This window comes from Bombina bombina, chromosome 7 (assembly GCF_027579735.1).
Source record: "Bombina bombina isolate aBomBom1 chromosome 7, aBomBom1.pri, whole genome shotgun sequence".
NCBI lineage: Eukaryota > Metazoa > Chordata > Amphibia > Anura > Bombinatoridae > Bombina > Bombina bombina.
The window spans coordinates 297,984,619-297,998,771 of record NC_069505.1 but is presented as its reverse complement, the minus strand read 5'-3'; the positions used below and the strand labels follow the sequence as shown (position 1 = coordinate 297,998,771).

At 37.8% G+C, this 14,153-nt stretch overlaps 1 protein-coding gene across 2 annotated transcripts in view; it reads left to right on the top strand.

The window, feature by feature from the left end:
* The window catches only part of PLXNB1 (plexin B1), a 337,984-nt gene that overhangs the window by 16,207 nt on the left and 307,624 nt on the right, over window positions 1–14,153 (top strand). Inside the window, exon 1 of one of the 2 annotated variants that reach the window (XM_053720874.1) lies at window positions 7,147–7,226. The exons of the other annotated variant lie outside the window; for it this stretch is intronic. The gene's annotated coding sequence lies outside the window, so the exon portion shown is untranslated. Of the gene's footprint in view, window positions 1–7,146; window positions 7,227–14,153 lie in introns of those variants that run through there. 2 annotated transcript variants of the gene reach the window in all.

Here is a 14,153-nt window from a genome sequence, read left to right as displayed (position 1 = left end):
TTGTTTTTTTATCTAATCAATAATACTGTATCAAAGCACGATGTGGGCAATTAGCAATTTCTTACCACTTTGATTCATTTTAAGATTTACATTTTTAGAAATTCCATAGTAAATATTGTGATGTCGGTTTTTAAAGGGATATTATAGTGCAGTAATAATAATAATTGTACTATTGCTTGCGTATAACTGTGTTTAAACTTTGCAAATTATCTCCAGAACAGCAATGCACTACTGAACACTGGTGAGCCATTGATTAAAGGCATATGTGTGTAGTTACCAGCTATCTTCCAGTAGTACATTGTTTCTCCAGAAGTTACCTAGTATTCTTTTAAAGTGAAGGTCAATTTCGATGAATTAGTGCCCAGTTTTTAATAATCCTATTAAAAACAAAGGCACTTTAATTCATCAAAATTGACATTTCACTTGTTTTCTTCAAAAACTTACCTTTTAATCCTGACAGCCGCTGCAGCGCTTCCTCTGCCCGTCGCAAGCCTTCTTCACAGGTCCAAATGACAAATCCAGCTTTCTCCAATCACGGCATTGCCTCAGGTCATGTTTCCCCGGGAGGGGGGGGGAGCCGTGATTGGAGGAAGCCGGATTCATCATTTCTAATGTATGAAGAGGCTTCCAATGGCCGGGGGAATCGCTGGAGCGACTGTCAGGATTAAGAGGTAAGTTTTTAAAGAATTTTGATGAATTTAAGTGCCCTTGTTTTTAATAGGATTATTAAAGACTGGGCACTAATTCATCGAAATTGACCTTCACTTTAAATGTAAGCATCAAAAATGAATCACTGTGTTGCGAAAAAGATCTGTATACAACAAAAAAATGTATTAAACAATTTAAGAATAAATAAGGGTTTGATCAAAATCGTTTAGAAAAACTCAGAAAATGATTTATATACAAACATCCCCATAGACTTTAATTGTGATTTTCAGTAGAGAATCATCAATTGACTTCTTAGTTTCTTAGCAACACCCCTTGGAATACTTTTTGAGTGTTTTGTTTATCTTTGTCTGTACAGTTTTAAATGAGACCCTGCACATATTAAGCAATTTCTTGTGAAGGGCGAGATTCTGAATTTCACGGAATGTTACACCAGCCTCCATGATGCAGTGCTTTAATTTCAGGTTTAAATTACAGGAAGAGCAGGCAAATAAAAAATGAAAGCATGCTGTAAAGTTGTTTTACTATGTATAACTAAACATTTTTTGGTGAACTAGGCATGATGTGCATGCGTGTACGTAGTTAGCAAATGAATGCTGAAACCACCAGTGGCATTTGGCTCTTTTTTGGAGCCGGATTTCTTCTTGTGAAAGTGATCTGTGCAAATCCAGATCTTTGCGTGTTGCTCTTTTGCAATAAGAAAGCTGACTGCTACGGGCGGCGGCCATTTTTGGCATTTGTTTAGTAACAAAGTACCCAAATCTACATGGCTATGGGGAACCAAAAATAAAATACTCATAGGTCACAGTAACAATGGCCTCATCCTAAATATCCCAGTGGGCGTATACAAGGTACCAAAAATATTTTAGTAACTGGAAAGAAAATAGACAATATAGGGGAAAAAAATACATTCTTAGTGTATTGTCAGCCAATATTCTCTGCTATTTATACATACAGAGGACCTTAAGAGATAAGAGAATTGTGAGGTCTCATGAACGATAGGGAGTCTATTTTATAAACATTATATTTTAGAAGTGATACATTTTTTTTCTCAAGTGTTTCTTCTGTGCTAGACATAAACCAAACATTTTAATGTGTGCATAAAGGGGCAGTCTACACCAGAATTGTTATTGTTTAAAAAGATAGATAATCCCTTTATTACCCATTCCCCAGTTTTGCATAACCAACACTGTTATATTAATATACATTTTACCTCTGTGATTGCAGTGTATGTAAGCCTCTGCAGACTACCCCCTTATTTCAGTTCTGTTGACAGACTTGCATTTTAGCCAATTAGTGCTGACTCCTGGGTAACTCCACGGGCGTGAGCACAATGTTATCTATATGGCGTACATGAACTAATGCCTTCTAGTTGTGGGAAAAATGTAGATGCATTCAGATAAGAGGTGGCCTTCAAGGACTAAGACATTTGCATATGAGCCTCCTAGGTTTAGCTTTCAACTAAGAATACCAAGAGAACAAATCAAAATTGATAATACAAGTAAATTAGAAAGTTGTTTAAAATTAATGCCCTATCTGCCCTATCCCTATTTTTGACTAGACTGTCCCTTTAATCGTAAGAAGAAAGCATCTTTATTCATGAAGAAAAATCCTTAATACTTTGTTTATAAAGGAAAAATACCATGTCTTTGTAGATTTGAGTGAACATTGTGTCAGTGGGGATTCTAAAAACATGTAGTTAGAGATTATCACCAACATAAATGCTATCCTGCAATAAGTATTTAACCATTTGCTTGCTAGAGAGGGATGGGACAGCTTTATACTGTAGGTCTTATTAATGAGTATAAACTGTTAGCAGTTAAAGGGACAGTCTACAATTTTTATTGTTTTAGAAAGATAGATAATCCCTTTATTACCCATTCCCCAGTTTTGCACAACCAACACTGTTATAGTAATATACTTTTTACCTTTGTGATTACTTTGTATCTAAGCATCTTCTGACAGCCCCCTGATCACATGATTGTTTATTTATTATCTATTGACTTGCATTTAGTACTGTGTTGTGCTAAATTTTAAATAACTCCACGGGTGTGAGCACAATGTTATCTATATGGCCCACATGAACTATCAGTCTCTTGTGCAATACAAACAAAAAAGCATGTGATAAGAGGCTGTCTGTAGTGGCTTAGAAACAGACAGAAATTTAGAGGTTTGTAGGTTATAAAGTATATTAATATAACAATGTTGGTTGTACAAAGCTAGGGAATGGGTAGTAAAGGCATCATCTAACTTTTTAAACAATAACATTTTTACTGTTGACTGTCCCTTTAAGGTAACACTAAAGTCATTCTTCTAAATGTGAATCAGAAATGAATCAATGCATTGTAAATGGGATGCATGAAATACGTTTTAAAAACACTAAATGAATATAAAAGTGCTAACAGAAAATTGCTAATGTGTAAGAGAAGTGTTTACTGTCCTCAGGGCACACTACTAGGAAAGATTTTAAGGATATCCGAACTACAGCACAGGTTAAATAATCAGCTAATCAGTAACTATGATTATTAACCTGATGTCACCCAATGTAGACCAGAACCTCTGGCCTTGAGGACTGGAGTTGAGAAACTCTGTGCTAGAGTATTGTTTTATTATGCATATAACTGTGTTTAATCCCTGTATAGTTACAGTCTGCTCCAGAACAGTAATATACAACTGGGAGCTAGGTGAACACATCTGGTGAGCCAATGACAAGAGGCACGTGTGTATAGCCACTTATCACCAGCTAGCTCCCAGTAGTGCATTGCATCGCCAGAGCCTACCTACATATGCTTTTCAACAAATGATACAATGAAACTGAGTCCATTTAATAATAGAAGTAAATATAAAAATGTATCTTAAAATTGGATGCTCTATCTGAATCATGAATGTCTCTTCTGATATAGGACTGTCTGGACATAAGTAAGATTCGGGGCCACAGATACACAGCTTTCCATGTAATATTTCACATGTAGCTTTTTCCAAGTACACATTCCTTTTATTTTCACCTCTCTGTCTGACCTTGATGGATGTAATGATTAAACAACGCTGAATAGTTTAATGCCGTCAATGAAGTACCAGCAACGTAATAGCAAACCTCAGGATACTTTTTAAATGAATGGTTTTGCCTTAAAATGCTGCACATTCTAGCAACACATTGATCCACTCAGCACTTTAACACCTTGGAAGCTTTGGAGAACTGCAACATATAAGTTGTAACTCTGTCAGGCTACAAAGAGGTAACAGATTTCTTAGTCTTTGTCATCATTTTGAAAAGGTTCTGAAAATGCAAACATTGCATCAATTGCTAATGTTGTAACTAAGGCCAAATTCTCTAAACCGCTAATCTGCTATGGTCTTCTGACAAGATTATATAAAGAGTCCATGCTTCAAGGTCATTGACAATTCTTGATGAGAGAGTAAGCACCCAATTCTCTAATGTTTACCAGCACAGAGTGAAATCATCACACTGATCCTCACACACAAAGGGCTCAATTTATCAAGCCGTCTCCTCCCCTATGACTGCAGGTTCTCACAAGGCAACCTGCAGTCAGTATTTAGCAGCGGTCAATCCTGCCCGTGCGTGATTGGTGTGTGCAGGCAGGGGGCAGGATTGCATGCGAGCGCAAAATAGCGCTCCTGTGCAATGTTGAATTCCGCCAGCGGATTGCTGCCCGCCGTAGGTGAGCTGTGGCTGACAGGGGTGCATATGTCCGCCCTTGCTTGATAAATCTAGCCCAAAATGTTGACTCAACCTGCCTGTACCACATTCAAATCAGATTCTAGTGTTTCCAGTGTACTTTACGTTACACTCACTTCTAGTTTTGCTTACATGTCTTTTTCTATGCATGCGAGACAAATTTGTCAAATTACATTTGTCAAGAAAAAATATCAGCAAGACATGCAGGTGTAAAAGTGAGAACTTCTGACAGAGCCAAGACACCCCTGTATATCTCATTCTAAAAGGTTACGAGATTCATTTTACAATAGAAAAATAATGTATTCTTTTTTATTGTTCTTTTTGGTACAATTTTACATTTGTATCTTAAAATAAGATTATACTTTTTTTCTTGCATATTTTAAGTAATAATTTTTCAGTGTATTTTGTTAAAATTTGCAGTTTGCTGTGTACTTTTAATACAAGTGGTAATATGTGCTATGAAGAATTCTGTGTACTTCATACTAACAATACGCTTTTTAAACTGCTTACTTTATCAAGCACTTATAGCTCGATTTATCAATCCATGGCGGACAGGGGTACATATTCGCTCCTGTCCGCCCAAGCTCTCCTCTGGCAGGCACCAATCCGTTGCTGGAATTTAAAGGGACATGAAACCCAATTTTTTTTCTTTCATGATTTAGAAAGAACATGCAATTTTAAACAACTCTAATTTACTTCTATTATCTAATTTGCTTCATTCTCTGCTGACATTCTCTGCTGAAAAGCATATCTAGATAGGCTCAGTAGCTGCTGATTGATAGCTGCTCATAGATGCCTCGTGAGATTGGCTCACCCATGTGCATTGCTATTTCTTCAACAAAGAATATCTAAAAAAACAAAGCAAATTAGATAATAGAAGTAAATTGGAATGTTGTTTCAAATTGTATTCTTTACCTTAAAGGACCAGTCAACACAGTAGATTTGCATAATCAACAATTGCAAGATAACAAGACAGTGCAATAGCACTTAGTCTTAACTTCAAATGAGTAGTAGATTTTTTTTCTGACAATTTTAAAAGTTATGTCTTTTTCCACTCCCCCTGTACCATGTGACAGCCATCAGCCAATCACAAATGCATACACGTACCATGTGACAGCCATCAGCCATTCACAAATGCATACATACTTATTCTTGCACATGCTCAGTAGGAGCTGGTGACACAAAATGTTTAAATATAAAAAGACTGTGCACATTTTGTTAATGGAAGTAAATTGGAAAGTTGTTTAAAATGGCTTGCTCTATCTGAATAATGAAAGTTTAATTTTGATTGAGTGTCCCTTTAAAGGGACATTATACACTATTTTTTTTCTTTGCATACATGTTTTGTAGATGATCTATTTATATAGCCCATACAGTTTTGCTTATTTTTAAATAACATTGCTCTGATTTTCAGACTCCTAACCAAGCCCCAAAGTTTTATGAGAATACCATCAGCTACCTACTCCAGCTTGCTCCTGTGTAAAGGGTCTTTTCATATGCAAAAGAAGGGGGAGAGGGAGAGTGTCTTATTTCCCACCAGGGCCGTCTTTAATATTGACTGGACCCTGGGCAAAAATTTTCTTGGGCCCCCCCCCCCCATGCAATTACGCTCTCCACCCAACATTCCAAAAAACAACTAAATCAATTTTTTTTTAATTATTAGTCCAGCAGTGGATTATCCACTGCGGAGCTAATCATTTAAAAAAATGAAATAAATTGCAATATGTGAAACTGGACCTAAGCAGTACTAATAAGTAAATAAATATATAAATTCCTCCACTGTGGATTCATTTAATATTCTTTTGAATGTGATTCTGGTGTGAGGTTAGCTGGTTAAAGAGATTTAGGGCAGCAACAGGAGCAAAGCAAGGTAAACAATGAGGAGGAAGCATGGAGGTGCAGTATAAGTTTACTGACTGGAACAACAGAACTACTATGGGAAGCTGTAAAATTTGAGACAGAGAGAAAACATAAACTATAAAAATAAACCTTACATTAATGTGTGAAGTATCAGCATGACACTATACATCAGCCACAGCAACACATGTCACTTCTTTGCTAGAAACAAGTTCCCTCTCACCCTGCACTAGACAATGCTGCATGGGGAGGGGTGTGTGTGCACTCACTTATTCTTCCCACTGACACCTTTCTACAAAGCACTGTTCCCCTAACAAACTTCAGTTAGTTGATCTTAGGGCCACAGCAGAAAGAGCAGGGCTAAGGGGACCAGCAGACTGGATGCTGTCTGTCCAAGGCTGCATGGATACAGTGTGAGATGAGTCACCCAGCCTCAAGACTGAATAGAGCAGTGTATGCAGCTGCACAGATGCTCAAATCCTCATGTGCTTGCCGCACCAGCTTTCTGCTGCATGCGCCTACAGTCAGCCCTACCCAGAAACAATCCCCACCACCAGAGCAGTTACCTGGTAACAGTGGTAACCCCAGTAGGACCTTATATGATGCTGTGGGAATGGCTGAATGCCGAGTTAGGACTTTGCATTCAGTGCTGCACAGTGCACATCTAAAACAGCATATGGCAATAGCTTGGCATGTCACATGACACCGGCACGGTCTGGCACAGTTTTAAAAAAATAAATATAAACAGAGTACTTTTGACTGTGACAGTATTAGGACTGAATGTGTGTGTTCCCCATGTCACATCAGCAGTCTGGTATGACCATAAAAAAAAAAAAAAAAAAAAAAAAAAATTTTTTTTTTTTTTTTTTAGGACTCTTGGGCCCCTCAACAGAAACTGGGCCCTGGGCAGCTGCCCCTTTTGCCCTGTGTTAAAGACGGTCCTGTTTCCCACTTGCAGAGGGCTTTCCAGCTACCTTTTCAACAGAGCTAAACTGAGAGCTTCTAAGTAAGTTTTTAAACAGTTTTATACTGGATTTTTATATCAGTATCTGTGCATCTTATTCTTTATAGTAGTGTCTATTACATGCAGTTATATGAAAATGAGTGTATACTGTCCTTTTAAATACACTTTTGAAACAGTTATAGCTTTTATTAGAAGCATTTGTGCTAATACATGTATATTACAAAAATGTTTCTACTCAAAACTAAAATGTCCCTTTAATCAGGAAAGAACATTTTTGGGTTTAGTGTCCCTTAAACATTGCACGCGATCACTCCTTTGCACTCATGTGCAACCCTGCCCCCTGCCCACACACAGCCAATCACTAGTGGGCAGGAGCTATCAATCTTCCCGGCCGGACGAGACCGGGGAGATTTAAATTCTCCACCTTTTTGTATGGCTCGTACTGTACATAAAGTTTAAATATAACAAATTTCAACATGCTTCCTGGAAAATAGATGTTTGTTTTTATGTTTCAGCCTAAAAGTGGTCTGCTTTGGAGCAGGAAATTGATGATTTGTGGATCCAATTTCTTAAAATTGAAAATGAAGGCAAATTTGTAAAATCTAGGTGTATGAATTCCCAAACACATCTCCCACGCACGCGTTATCTTTTACACATGCACTTGCTATCTTTAACAGTTCTTGGTAAGTAAACAGCACTGTATAGAGACAGTAAACATAGGAATGATTAGCAATGCATGTTAAAGGGACATAAATGATATGCGTAGGCTGCATATCTACAACCCCAGCTTACTCCCTTGCAACAGTGGCAACAATAAAGCATTGTTTAAATTAGGGTTGGACAAACCCAGGAACCACAGAGCCATTGGCTCCTAGAATTTTACCCCGGCACCTGACAATTTGGGTTATTCTTCATATATCTATCTATATGCAAATAATGCTGTCTGGCTCCTAAACGTATGTCTGGCTTGTCCTAAATATGCTTACTGGCTCCTAATTTTTAAACAGATTTGTAGATCCCTGGCTTAAAGTGAGGGTTAACACCTTGAGATTTTAATATCAAATGTTTGGTTATGTGTATTAAACAACTTTTATCATTTATTTTGCCCCTTTTCATGTAATTTAGTTCTGAAAATTTTGGATTTTCTTATTCTCAGCTGGAAATGCACCCTGGTAAATTATCAGGCAAACCATACTACATATATTTCTTTAATTGACTTTAATAGAAAAGAACTGCAAAACAATGCATTTAACACTAGCATAATGATAATCAGTTCAGCCTTGCTTCCCTTTGATCGCAAGATTACCTGCCTCACCTTTTTTATTTTGTTATTAAATTGTTCCCATAACAATTTTAACAAATATAAATCCTTAGCTATAATCTATTACAACTCGTTGTACGTGTATTACTGTAAGATCTATTCCTAGAATCTTTTGATTATTCTACATATATTTACGTAAAATAAACAATAGTCTTTCTTGAGTTTTGTAAATATTTCAGCAAGAAGCAATTTGACAATCTTCACATTTTATATGTAGTTGAAAATCTGCTGGTGTCTCACTGCTAGTTTTCTTGGAAATTTTGACCAAAGTGTGTGTGGTGTGTTGAGTGTTTGTGTGTGCAGCATATAGTTTGAGTGTATAGAATATTATTAGTGTGTAGATATGCGTGTAGTTTGTGTGATTGTGTGTGTAGAATATGTGTATATGTGTGTAGTTTGTATGGGTAGAATATGTAGTTGGTGTATATGTGTGTAGTTTGTGTGATTGTGTGTGTAGAATATGTGAAGTGTGTGTATATGAGTGTAGTTTGTGTGGGTAGAATATGTGAAGTGTGTCTATATGTGTGTAGTTTGTGTGATTGTGTGGGTATAATATGTGTAGTGTGTGTATATGTGTGTAGTTTGTGTGTGGGTAGAATATGTGAAGTGTGTGTATAAGCATGTAGTTTGTGTGTGGGTAGAATATGTGAAGTGTGTCTATATGTGTGTAGTTTGTATAATTGTGTGTGTAGAATATGTGAATTGTGTGTATTTGCGTGTAGTTTGTGTGTGGGTAGAATATGTGAATTGCGTGTATATGAGTGTAGTTTGTGTGGGTAGAATATGTGAAGTGTGTGTATATGCGTGTAGTTTGTGTGTGTGGGTAGAATATGTGAAGTGTGTGTATATGAGTGTAGTTTGTGTGGGTAGAATACGTGAAGTGTGTCTATATGTGTGTAGTTTGTGTGATTGTGTGGGTAGAATATGTGAAGTGTGTCTATATGTGTGTAGTTTGTGTAATTGTGTGGGTAGAATATGTGAAGTGTGTGTATATGCGTGTAGTTTGTGTGTGGGTAGAATATGTGAAGTTTGTGTGATTGTGTGGGTAGAATATGTAGTGGGTGTATATGCGTGTAGTTTGTGTGTGGGTAGAATATGTGACGTGGGTGTAAATGTGTGTAATTTGTGTGTGGGTAGAATGTGTAGTGGGTGTATATGTGTGTAGTTTTTGTGGGTAGAATATGTGTAGTGTGTGTATATGTGTGTAGTTTGTGTGATTGTGTGGGTAGAATATGTGTAGTGGGTGTATATGTGTAGTGGGTGTATATGTGTGTAGTGTGTGTGGGTAGAATATGTGAAGTGTGTGTATATGCGTGTAGTTTGTGTGATTGTGTGGGTAGAATATGTGTAGTATTTGTATATGTGTGTAGTTTGTATGGGTAGAATATGTAGTGGGTGTATATGTGTGTAGTTTGTGTGATTGTGTGGGTAGAATATGTGTAGTGGGTGTATGTGCGTGTAGTTTTTGTGTATATGTGTGTAGTTTGTGTGTGTGGGTAGAATATTTGTAGTGGGTGTATATGTGTGTAGTTTGTGTGTGTGTATAATATGTGAAGTGGGTGTATATGTGTGTAGTTTGTGTGATTGTGTGGGTAGAATATGTGTAGTGGGTGTCTATGTGTGTAGTGTGTGTGTGGGTAGAATATGTGAAGTGTGTGTATATGCGTGTAGTTTGTGTGATTGTGTGGGTAGAATATGTGTAGTGGGTGTATGCGCATGTAGTTTGTGTGTATATGCATGTAGTTTGTGTGTGAGTGTGGGTAGAATGTGTATATGTGTGTAGTTTGTGAGTGTGGGTAGAATATGTTAAGTGTGTGTATATGCGTGCCGTTTGTGTGTGGGTAGAATATGTTAGGTGTGTGTATATGTGTGATTGTGTGGTTAGAATATGTGTGTAGTTTGTGAGTGTGGGTAGAATATGTGAAGTGTGTGTATATGTGTGTAGTTTGTGAGTGTGGCTAGAATATGTGAAGTGTGTGTATATGTGTGTAGTTTGTGAGTGTGGGTAGAATATGCTAAGTGTGTATACGTGCGATTGTGTGGGTAGAATATGTAAAGTGAGTGTACACGTGCGATTGTGTGGGTAGAATATGTAAAGTGAGCGTATACGTGCGATTGTGTGTGTAGAATATGTAAAGTGAGTGTATACGTGTGATTGTGTGGGTAGAATATGTAAAGTGAGTGTATATGTGCGATTGTGTGGGTAGAATATGTAAAGTGAGTGTACACGTGCGATTGTGTGGGTAGAATATGTAAAGTGAGTGTATACGTGTGATTGTGTGGGTAAAATATGTAAAGTGAGTGTATACGTGCGATTGTGTGGGTAGAATATGTAAAGTGAGTGTACACGTGCGATTGTGTGGGTAGAATATGTAAAGTGAGTGTACATGTGCGATTGTGTGGGTAGAATATGTAAAGTGAGTGTATACGTGCGATTGTGTGGGTAGAATATGTAAAGTGAGTGTATACGTGCAATTGTGTGGGTAGAATATGTAAAGTGAGTGTACACGAGCGAATGTGTGGGTAGAATATGTAAAGTGAGTGTATACGTGCGATTGTGTGGGTAGAATATGTAAAGTGAGTGTACACGTGCGATTGTGTGGGTAGAATATGTAAAGTGAGTGTATACGTGCAATTGTGTGGGTAGAATATGTAAAGTGAGTGTATACATGCGATTGTGTGGGTAGAATATGTAAAGTGAGTGTATACGTGCGAATGTGTGGGTAGAATATATGAAGTGTGTGGGTAGAATATGTGTAGTTTGTGTATATATATGTGTGTGGTTTGTGTGTGGGTAGAATATGTTAAGTGTGTGTATATGTGCGATTGTGTGGGTAAAATATGTAAAGTGAGTGTATACGTGCGATTGTGTGGGTAGAATATGTAAAGTGAGTGTATACGTGTGATTGTGTGGGTAGAATATATGAAGTGTGTGGGTAGAATATGTGTAGTTTGTGTATATATATATATATATATGTGTGTGGTTTGTGTGTGGGTAGAATATGTAAAGTGTGTGTATATGTGCGATGGTGTGGGTAGAATATGTAAAGTGAGTGTACACGTGCGATTGTGTGGGTAGAATATGTAAAGTGAGTATACACGTGCGATTGTGTGGGTAGAATATGTAAAGTGAGCGTACACGTGCGATTGTGTGGGTAGAATATGTAAAGTGAGCGTATACGTGCGATTGTGTGTGTAGAATATGTAAAGTGAGTGTATACGTGCGATTGTGTGGGTAGAATATGTAAAGTGAGTGTATATGTGCGATTGTGTGGGTAGAATATGTAAAGTGAGTGTACACGTGCGATTGTGTGGGTAGAATATGTAAAGTGAGTGTATACGTGTGATTGTGTGGGTAGAATATGTAAAGTGAGTGTACATGTGCGATTGTGTGGGTAGAATATGTAAAGTGAGTGTATACGTGCGATTGTGTGGGTAGAATATGTAAAGTGAGTGTACATGTGCGATTGTGTGGGTAGAATATGTAAAGTGAGTGTACATGTGCGATTGTGTGGGTAGAATATGTAAAGTGAGTGTATACGTGCGATTGTGTGGGTAGAATATGTAAAGTAGGTGTACACGTGCGATTGTGTGGGTAGAATATGTAAAGTGAGTGTATACGTGCGATTGTGTGGGTAGAATATGTAAAGTGAGTGTATATGTGCTATTGTGTGGGTAGAATATGTAAAGTGAGTGTACACGTGCGATTGTGTGGGTAGAATATGTAAAGTGAGTGTATACGTGCGATTGTGTGGGTAGAATATGTAAAGTGAGTGTACACGTGCGATTGTGTGGGTAGAATATGTAAAGTGAGTGTACACGAGCGAATGTGTCGGTAGAATATGTAAAGTGAGTGTATACGTGCGATTGTGTGGGTAGAATATGTAAAGTAGGTGTACACGTGCGATTGTGTGGGTAGAATATGTAAAGTGAGTGTATACGTGCGATTGTGTGGGTAGAATATGTAAAGTGAGTGTATATGTGCTATTGTGTGGGTAGAATATGTAAAGTGAGTGTACACGTGCGATTGTGTGGGTAGAATATGTAAAGTGAGTGTATACGTGCGATTGTGTGGGTAGAATATGTAAAGTGAGTGTACACGTGCGATTGTGTGGGTAGAATATGTAAAGTGAGTGTACACGAGCGAATGTGTCGGTAGAATATGTAAAGTGAGTGTATACGTGCGATTGTGTGGGTAGAATATGTAAAGTGAGTGTACACGTGCGATTGTGTGGGTAGAATATGTAAAGTGAGTGTACACGTGCGATTGTGTGGGTAGAATATGTAAAGTGAGTGTATACGTGCGATTGTGTGGGTAGAATATGTAAAGTGAGTGTATACATGCGATTGTGTGGGTAGAATATGTAAAGTGAGTGTATACGTGCGAATGTGTGGGTAGAATATATGAAGTGTGTGGGTAGAATATGTGTAGTTTGTGTATATATATATATATATGTGTGTGGTTTGTGTGTGGGTAGAATATGTTAAGTGTGTGTATATGTGCGATTGTGTGGGTAAAATATGTAAAGTGAGTGTATACGTGCGATTGTGTGGGTAGAATATGTAAAGTGAGTGTATACGTGTGATTGTGTGGGTAGAATATATGAAGTGTGTGGGTAGAATATGTGTAGTTTGTGTATATATATACATGTGTGTGGTTTGTGTGTGGGTAGAATATGTAAAGTGTGTGTATATGTGCGATGGTGTGGGTAGAATATGTAAAGTGAGTGTACACGTGCGATTGTGTGGGTAGAATATGTAAAGTGAGTATACACGTGCGATTGTGTGGGTAGAATATGTAAAGTGAGTGTACACGTGCGATTGTGTGGGTAGAATATGTAAAGTGAGTGCACACGTGCGATTGTGTGGGTAGAATATGTAAAGTGAGTGTACACGTGCGATTGTGTGGGTAGAATATGTAAAGTGAGTGCACACGTGCGATTGTGTGGGTAGAATATGTAAAGTGAGTGTACACGTGCGATTGTGTGGGTAGAATATGTAAAGTGAGTGTACACGTGCGATTGTGTGGGTAGAATATGTATTGTAAAGTGAGTGTATACGTGCGATTGTGTGGGTAGAATATGTAAAGTGAGTGTACACGTGCGATTGTGTGGGTAGAATATGTAAAGTGAGTGTACACGTGCGATTGTGTGGGTAGAATATGTAAAGTGAGTGTACACGTGCGATTGTGTGGGTAGAATATGTAAAGTGAGTGTACACGTGCAATTGTGTGGGTAGAATATGTAAAGTGAGTGTACACGTGCGATTGTGTGGGTAGAATATGTAAAGTGAGTGTACACGTGCGATTGTGTGGGTAGAATATGTAAAGTGAGTGTACACGTGCGATTGTGTGGGTAGAGTATGTAAAGTGAGTGTACACGTGCGATTGTGTGAGTAGAATATGTAAAGTGAGTGTACACGTGCGATTGTGTGGGTAGAATATGTAAAGTGAGTGTACACGTGCGATTGTGTGGGTAGAATATGTAAAGTGAGTGTATACGTGCGATTGTGTGGGTAGAATATGTAAAGTGAGTGTATACGTGCGATTGTGTGGGTAGAATATGTAAAGTGAGTGTACACGTGCGATTGTGTGGGTAGAATATATGAAGTGTGTGGGTAGAATATATGAAGTGTGTGGGTAGAATATG